At 38.0% G+C, this 8267-nt stretch overlaps 1 long non-coding RNA gene across 1 annotated transcript; it reads right to left on the bottom strand.

Annotated features, from left to right (window-relative positions):
- Nucleotides 1–700: 700 nt before the first annotated feature.
- Nucleotides 701–7547, bottom strand: LOC126688537 (uncharacterized). Its single transcript, XR_007644281.1, has 3 exons — nt 7057–7547; nt 6669–6710; nt 701–924 (listed from the first exon to the last, which is right to left on the bottom strand). It is a non-coding gene; the product is annotated as an uncharacterized LOC126688537 (long non-coding RNA).
- Nucleotides 7548–8267: the final 720 nt, after the last annotated feature.

Here is an 8267-nt window from a genome sequence, read left to right as displayed (position 1 = left end):
GGGAAGAAAAGCTGTAATTCCCTTCTTGTATTGACACAAAAACTTTTCTTGTTTTGTTTTGGTTTTTGGGGATTCGGATGTGTAATTGCAATTAGTACTTTATAAACAAAGATTTGGATTTAGCTATTGATATTGATACGGCAATGATGAATTGCTTATCTTTTGATGTTTTACAATGATATTGATATTGATATTTGGATGTGCCTTCTTCTCTTTTTTTTTTTTTTTTTTTTTTTTTTTTTTTAAGGTGACAGGTTCTAAGGTTTTTTTTTTGAAGTCCCCAGGTTTTGAGTCTTTTTTTTTTTTTTTTGGTGACAGGTTCTAAGTTTTTTTATTTTTTTAAAAAATGTTTAAGAAAATATCATTTTTTAAAAATATGACCGTTGAATTAAGGGTAAGGGGATTGTTTGAAAATGTTACCGTTAGAATAAGAAAATTTGAAAATATGATTGTTTAGGAGAAAATTTGAAAATATGACTGTTTAGGAACAAATATTACCGTTAGGAACAAATAATAAAGAAAGAATAAAATAAGAATTAAAAAATAATATTTAAATGAAGTGGTAAAAATATAGAACATCTGATAAATGGGATATTGTAAAATGATGTGGTAAAATAATAAAGTAGGCTTTTGGTATGATAAAATGGCATAATTTTTGCAACATCTACTACAAGAGTATATATCATTTAATAGCAAAGCATTGTTGCAAGCCTGGTAGTTTATTCAGACCAAAGCATTTAGGGAAATACAAGAGTATATATATTGCCAAATCTTGATTCTTGACCATGCTTTATTGAAACACGAGCGTAGTTGCATGGCCGTCATGCCTTGCTCGTGATATGATTACATAACGATGCAAGTGTTCGGTTTCCCTCCAGCAACCCCTATCTGCAATGCTTGAAATGATTGCATCAAATCATCATCCTGAGCCAAACAATAATTATATATATATATATATATATATATATATTAGAAACTCATGCAATGCAATGGAGGGAAAAGTTTAATAAAATATGATTTTTTTATATTAAAAAACAAAATGATATTCTTTTTTATTTTATTATTTGAAAATATTAAATCGGTAGTTGTTTTTAGACATTTATTATTCTTATTTTGTTACTATTTATTCTATCATTTAAATAAAATATAATGTAATAGGATTCTATTAAAATGTGTAAATATAGAATGTTTTGAGATTTAGGTGTTGTCATGCAGTATCTGGATCCATCTAGGCAATCCGTTTAGTGCTTTTTTTTTCTTTTTCTTTTTTCTAATTCTTTTTTATAACTATTTAGCAACATGTTATAACAATATTTGACATATTTCTTATTTTTTTAATAAAAAAAATAAAAATATTTGACATATTTATATAGTAATATAAAATGATAGCCTTAGAGTTTTTGTTGACATCTAATGAACACAGAGAGAGAGAGAGAGAGAGAGAGAGAGAGAGAGAGAGAGAGAGAGAGAGAGAGAGAGAGAGAGAGAACTCCATCTAGTGTTAAATTATTTTAGTTTGAACTAGTTAAAATCGGTTTTTTTAATAAACTAATCTAACACTAAACAAATTTTGATTAAATTATATTCGATCTTCTCTAGACAAAGTCTAATTAAAGCAAATTAATTATGTTGTCATGGATGATTTAATTTGACTTTTTATTTATTAAAGATGTATTATTGAACTTTCTCGTTCATTGAATAGTTTTGGAAACATAATGTTGAATGGTTGAGAGTTGGGACAGCGTAATTTCAAAATTTTATTTGTGCACTTGGGTGTTTTTGTTTTTAATTAATTTTATTTGAAAATAATAGTTGTAGGGACACGATTTTTAACGATCTAAGGATGATGTTGGGCTCGTGTGTAAAGGGCCCGAACAATATAATTTGTAGATAGTGGGTTTGGAAATGCCTGCCTTTGGGCGCTGGGTTTCGGTCTGGTCCCGGTTTCATGAGCGATCATACAAAGATGAGTTTGGACTGCATAGCTGAGCCTTGCATCAATGTAGTTTGGAAGGTTTGACTCCTCGGAATTAGTCCGAGGAGCATCACATTCTCACCATTCCTCCTTTTTCTTCCTTCTTTTCCCGGGGCCTCCACCTTTTTCTCCTCCTTTTTTCCCTTTTATACTAGTATTTGATTTCCCTTCTTCATCTACGTGTCAGTTTCTCCTTATTTGGGGCAGTTACTCGTCCTATCAGTCTTCACTTCAGAGTGGTTAGGAAAAGTTGGATAGCATGGTATGGGGTATGAGTTTGTCAGGTGCTGGGCTCCACGTTATGGTGTTGGCAGCTTTCTAGCTTGTATTGCTCTTGTACTGAGTTTGTCCTTTTCTTCAGACGTTTTGTGAGGCGTTGAGCGTGAGGTTGTCCTCGGCTGTATTATTGGGCCATTAAGGGGTTCTCCTCATACCTCCTCGGCAGTAGGACTCCTCGGCTTAAGCTCTGGGCCATTAATGTGAAGTGGGCCGGGATTCCAAATTTCAGGCCCCACAATAACCCCTCGAAATCCTGCTTCCCAACTTTTTAGTTGGGAATGAGGGTTTTGGTGATGCTGAGCCCACCTCGTGACTTGTTCAAGTTCCGTGCCTTACTGTTGCTTGTGTCCTTCCATTTGCATGGGAGATGTGCCGAATTAAGAGGCATTGCTTTATTCTTCATCCGCGCAATGCCCTTTGTCATTTCAGTATTCGAGGCACGCCTTCACGAGGACCTTTAAATCTTGTGGTGGAGGATGGTGTTGGAAATTGTGCCAGAGCTGCCTTGTCTGCAGCGTTTCTTGGAAATCTGCTCAAATTAAATTAAATGACACCTCCTTACCCTTTATATAAGTAGGACAGGTGGTTGTTCTCTTGGCATATAAACCCTTTTGCTCTCTTTAGAATCATAACCTTTGATCCATAACCGGTTCCCACATCCAGTGTCGTCCTACCTTAGTGCAATATGTTTGAGGCTTGGGTGGAGGTGGAGGAACTTCACCCGCCACAGAGGCACCGGACCCTTCCAAAACTTAAAGTGATGTGGTCTGGGCAGGGGAGGCACAGATTTAAGGTGTCCTCCCGCTTGGATATGGTGGGAACGGTACCCTCCCTTCTTTCAGTCAAAATCCAAAGCAGGTTCTGGTCACACCAGATTTTTGGTGTGTCAGAAGAAAGGTTTTCCGCCATCAGCGTCGTCTGCCTTGTCGCAGGCAAATTTTTGTGGAGGCTCCTCAACTTCCGGTTCCCGGCACCTTTTCTTCAACGGTGCGGGCCTCAAGTTGGGTTCTCTGCACCTTTTCTTCAGCTGCGCTAGCCCGAAGCCGGGCTCTCTGCACCTTTTCTTCAATGGTGCAGACCCCACGTTGGGTTCTTTGGCTGCCTGAGTTATAGGCATGTAAAAGTGTTGAGAAATGGTTTTTCTTGAACAACGTCTTGAAACAGCAGCCAACCTCTCCTCTGTACCACTTCCTCGGCTTTCTCTTTATTCTCTTGTATCTTTTTTTTCGATTATGTAGTTAGCTTTAATATAAGTCGATTCCAGCTTTTCATTGTACGCTGTACTATTTCTTTGTCTTAATAAAAGAGGAATTTATTTACTTGTTTTGAATATTTTTCTTTTTTGTAACACTACTTTGTGAATGGGTGTGCTCCATGTGTGTTTTTCTTCAATGATACTTAGAGCAGGAAACCTTGAAACATAATCCAACTAATTCTAATTTACCAACATTACCAGGCATAATAACGATAATTCACAGGAAATTAAACTTAGGAAACTAACCGAGATAACAGCTGAATATTCCGTAATACGTGCGAGGAGACCGTCCGAGAACGATAAACTCTAAATAATTCATCCGAGGGGGTAACCGAGCAGTAAGGGACTCCGATTGTGTTTTTGGTAACATATTGCTCTATATTGCATCAATCCCTTTGGTACTGAGGATCCGAGAACAGACTTGGGAATCCATGCAGTTTAGGGATTAACCCAATTGTTAATGGAGAGTTCTCCTCGGATAGATTCTAAGGTCCATGTAGCGTAGTTTTTCTTTTAAGTAGTTAGTTTCCCCATAGGCTTGAGTCCGAGAACCATGCAAGACCTTGGTTCTGTCCAAAACTTGTCATTTTTCTTTTGAGTACTTGGTTTCCCCATAGGCTTGAGTCCGAGGACCATGCAAGGCCTTGGTTCTGTCCAAAACTTGTGATCTTTCTTCTGAGTACTTGGTTTCCCTATAGGCTTGAGTCCGAGGACCATGCAAGGCCTTAGTTCTGTCCAAAACTTGTGATTTTTCTTCTAAGTACTTAGTTTCCCCATAGGCTTGAGTCCGAGGACCATGCAAGGCCTTGGTTCTGTCCAAAACTTGTAGTTTTTTCTTTGTGTACTTGGTTTCCCCATAGGCTTGAGTCCGAGGACCATGCAAGACCTTGGTTCTGTCCAAAACTTGTAGTTTTTTCTTTGTGTACTTGGTTTCCCCATAGGCTTGAGTCCGAGGACCATGCAAGGTCTTGGTTCTGTCCAAAACTTATGATTTTTCTTTTGAGTACTTGGTTTCCCCATAGGCTTGAGTCCGAGGACCATGCAAGGCCTTGGTTCTGTCCAAAACTTGTGATTAAAACTTGTGATTTTTCTTTTAAGTACTTGGTTTCCCCATAGACTTGAGTCCGAGGACCATGCAAGGCCTTGGTTCTGTCCAAAACTTGTATTTTTTCTTTTAAGTAGTTGGTTTCCCTATAGGCTTGAGTCCGAGGACCATGCAAGGCCTTGGTTCTGTCCAAAACTTGTAGTTTTTTCTTTGTGTACTTGGTTTCCCTATAGGCTTGAGTCCGAGGACCATGCAAGGCCTTGGTTCTGTCCAAAACTTGTAGTTTTTTCTTTGTGTACTTGGTTTCCCCATAGGCTTGAGTCCGAGGACCATGCAAGACCTTGGTTCTATCCAAAACTTGTAATTTTTTCTTTGTGTACTTGGTTTCCCCATAGGCTTGAGTCCGAGGACCATGCAAGGCCTTGGTTCTGTCCAAAACTTGTAGTTTTTTCTTTTGTATTTATTTATTTTTCGAACGTAAGCCCCTAGACCAGGGCGGGGAGAGCTGGCTTGAGGCCAGAATCCCCTAGAGCTACCCGCGTCGTTGGCACTGCAAGGCGTAGCCCCTAGCAGAAGTTTATGTCGGAGCAACAACCGCATGCCGCCGGGGATGAAGGAAACCCCGCGAACCTCTGCTTGCCAGAGAGTTGACTTAACCGCCACCTGCGCCAACGCGCAAGCCTTCCCACAGACGGCGCCAATTGTAGGGACATGATTTTTAACGACCCAAGGATGACGTTGGGCTCGTGTGTAAAGGGCCCGAACAATATGATTTGTAGAGAGTGGGTTTGGAAAGGCCTGCCTTTGGGTGCTGGGTTTAGGTTTGGTCCCGGTTTTGTGAGCGATCATACAAAGATGAGTTTGGACTGCATAACTAAGCCTTGCATCAATGTAGTTTGGAAGGTTTGACTCCTCGGAATTAGTCCGAGGAGCATCACATTCTCACCATTCCTCCTTTTTCTTCCTTCTTTTCTCGGGGCCTCCCCCTTTTTCTCCTCCTTTTTTCCCTTTTATACTAGTATTCGATTTCCCTTCTTCATCTACGTGTCAGTTTCTCCTTGTTTGGGGCAGTTACTCGTCCTATCAGTCTTCACGTCAGAGTGGTTGGGAAAAGCTGGATAGCATGGTATGGGGTATGGGTTTGTCAGGTGCTGGGCTCCACGTTATGGTGTTGGCAGCTTTCTAGCTTGTACTGCTCTTGTACTGAGTTTGTCCTTTTCTTCAGGCATTTTGTGAGGCGTTGAGCGTGAGGTTGTCCTCGGCTGTATTATTAGGCCATTAAGGGGTTCTCCTCATACCTCCTCGGCAGTAGGGCTCCTTGGATTGGGCTTTGGGCCATTAATGTGAAATGGGCCGGGATTCTAAATTTCAGGCCCCACAATAGTTATTTGTTTCGTAAGAAGAATATTACACATATGACATATATTTTATCTGTATTGTATTTTTTTCAGTTATCACAATATTTCAAAACTAGATTTTGTAACAACATAAGAGATGATTTTAGAACAAACTCTTTAGTTTTTTAAATTGAAAGAAATGTTTTTGCAAATTTTAATGCCAAATCAATTACAGATATTTTTCAAGTTAAAAAAAAAAAATCAACTTCCATTTCAATAAATTATTAAAAGAAACGTATTTAATACAATTATTTTTTTATCTATCTTCATATATATAATTTTTTTTTTTTAATGATGAAAAGGTTTTAGTTTATGCTTTGATGCCCTGCTATACACGAAATCTTGGTTCCATCCCTATTAGGGCATAGAGCATTTTATCAATTTTAAAGGAAGTGTGGATTATGTATTAAAAAAAATCTATCAACTTTCCCAAAGTGAGTCTTTCTGTTACTTACTATTTACTAGTTCTTACAAGTCATACATTCAATATATATATATAGGATTTTACTTTATGGCGTTTACTTCATGTTTATTCAATTTATTCTAATATTTGTATTTATGGATTGAATAGTAAATTTTTTAGACCATACCTATTGCATGTTAATGTCAATTAGCACTTATCATACACTAAAACACACATTTGGAGAGAGATCGAGAGAGAAAACACAGACACACACACAGCTATATATGTAAGTCTGAGAAGAGAGAAGACACTACCACAGCAGCTGCAGCATTAATCGCAGGTCGTGGAGCGAGTGCCTGCATGAAAGATATGTACAACTTCCCCCATGAGAAGCCTTCTCAAATAAAATAAAAAAAATTCAAAGAATAAAAAGCCCTCATAGTGTCAAGTTAAATCTGCACAGTACGCCTCTATAGCACACCATTACTCAACTAATTAAGCTCTAGATATATTAAAAATAAAACATAAATTATGTTACCTAAAGTAAACAATATTAGTGAGAGAGAGAAAAAGGTATATGTGGTTTCTCCATTTTATGCTAAATCTTTTGAGCTTGTTTCTCTCAGTGTTTGGTGATTCTAGGTTTGCTAGTAACATTGATTGTTATTGTTTTTGCTAAATGGCATAACCTATTGTCCTTACCAGATTGATGTTTGCAGTACCAGCAGGAAGCCCTCTCTTGGACCGAAGCAAGAGATGGTTATCCATGAAGTTGGTGTGGTTGTGACTGAACTTCTTTTGCTTATAGCATGCAGAACAAAGATCATAAGTCCTGGAGCCACTGTCAAAGCATGAAACGCAAGTAAAATACAGTCCAACTAGGCATGTTTGACACCTTTGGCACCAAAGGCCCCTGGTTTTAATCACATAGTACAGAGTGAGGACTTCCCAGAAACCCAGGCAGCCATCGCGGTTGCGGTCCAGGTCCTAGAAGAAGTTGGAGCTGATCCAGCCATAGCCGCATTGCCGGAGGAAGTTGATGTACTCAGTGTAGCTGATTTGGCCATCTCCATCCGAGTCCAATGCGAGGAAGAAACTCCATGCCAGTCGCTGAAGGTTTCTAGGGGCATTGTTGTAGTAAGCTATAGCAACCTCGTGAAATTCTTCCATTGCTCTCTTTGTGGGGGGGGGGGGGGGGGGGGTGTCTGTGATCACCTGTGAGTCTGTGACTTTGAGCTACCAGTCCACAGGTTTTATAGAGGAGTTTAATAATAGAGAGATCAATTTGCTCTATTGGGTTGTATTGAAATGGAATCTTTCCATAACAAAGCCACCGTTCATAAAACGGAATAAAAAAGAAAAAGAATTTGGGTCTTATTCCTTATCACTTTCTTATCAGAAAATCTTTATAAATTGGACCCAAAAAAGAAAAAAAAACTAATTTTTGCCATAATTCATCACGCAGCAACTTATGAGTGGTTAAAAAAAAAATAGTAAGTCCATAATACTCACAACTCGCCACATGACGAATTGTAACAAAAGTTGTGTTATTTTTTGTGATCTTAGCATTTTTTAATCTTTATAAATACAACAAATTTGATATTTGCTTAATGTAATATATTATTAATAGTAGGTAAAAAAATGATGTTAATTATGAGCTTAAATGAGCACCAATAGAAACTTGTCAACTAAACTAATGTGAAAAATATTGTCACATATTTTGTGTACATAGCATAGCCCTAATTTTATTGGATACGGAACATATTAAAAAAAGGCACACTACTCTGAGTCATATCATTTTTATTTTTTTATTTTTTTTATTTTTTGATGAACATCATTTTTATTTCACACTTTATTCCTCAACATGCACTGATGATATATATCTGTTAAGAATATCACTGTCACCCACGTCT

Source organism: Quercus robur, chromosome 6 (genome assembly GCF_932294415.1).
Source record: "Quercus robur chromosome 6, dhQueRobu3.1, whole genome shotgun sequence".
Lineage (NCBI taxonomy): Eukaryota > Viridiplantae > Streptophyta > Magnoliopsida > Fagales > Fagaceae > Quercus > Quercus robur.
Note: the sequence above shows the minus strand (reverse complement) of the source record. Positions and strands in the feature narration are given on the sequence as shown.